The following is a 967-nucleotide window of genomic DNA, read 5'->3' as shown; positions in this document are numbered from 1 at the left end:
GCGCTTCTTGCTCCGATACGACGAATTTGAGACGGGGTGAGAGCTGACGGACGGCAACGGGAAGCGAATTAAGATGGGAAAAGACAGCGAGCCGCTGCGGTCGGGGAAGGGACGAGCCTTGAACGTGAAAGTAGCGCAGACATGCCTCGCGCTGCACGTCTCACACCAGTTCACACACTTTGCGGCGACGGACGGAGGAAAGGACCATGAAGACAAAAGGGCGGAGGATGGAAAGTACGTGCCGAACCCTAGGGTGGCGTACGGCGTGTTCGAAGGACCGACACGATTCGGAAAGAGCGTCCCGGGAGACGCACAGGTAAAGGATCCCAACGGAATCGGACCCTGTGAAGAAGGGGAGATACGGATAGCGTTTGGGGCGGGAATGTGGGGAGGAAAGCTGCCGAACATGTGGGAGCCGATAGACGCGGAGATGTACGCGATACTCGCATACTTACGCAAAATGGCGAGCGCGAGCGACGCGCAAGCGCGGCGGTGCTTAGTGCTATGCGACTGCAAACCCGCGCTGCAGCAGATTGAGAATGCGCACCGCAAGGGGATGCCAGAAGGCCTGAGGGACTGGGAGAGAGGCGGACTGCTGGAGGCGATCGCTTACTATAGATCGAAGCTAGAGGCGGTGGTCTTCATGTGGGTGCCAGCACACGTGGGAATAGCCTGCAACGCTTACGCCGACGCGGTGGCGACAGCACACCTCGGGGATAACGACACGGAAGACGCCTCGAAAGTGGTGCGGGACGCGGTGCGGACGCGGCCATGCATGTACACGGTGCGAAGGGAGGCGGCAGAGAACGCAGAGAAGAGGGAGATAGTGGACCGACGGACGTACGGACACATGTGTAAGAGCGCGCACGAGTGGGTGTGCGAGCAATATCGAAAGACAGTGAGGCCGGGGTCGCACACGGCAGGGGTGGCGGGACGGTTGTGGAGCGAAGTGGCAGTAGCCAGCCTC

This window comes from Emiliania huxleyi, assembly GCF_000372725.1.
Source record: "Emiliania huxleyi CCMP1516 unplaced genomic scaffold EMIHUscaffold_46, whole genome shotgun sequence".
Taxonomy (NCBI): Eukaryota; Haptophyta; order Isochrysidales; family Noelaerhabdaceae; genus Emiliania; species Emiliania huxleyi.
Note: the sequence above shows the minus strand (reverse complement) of the source record.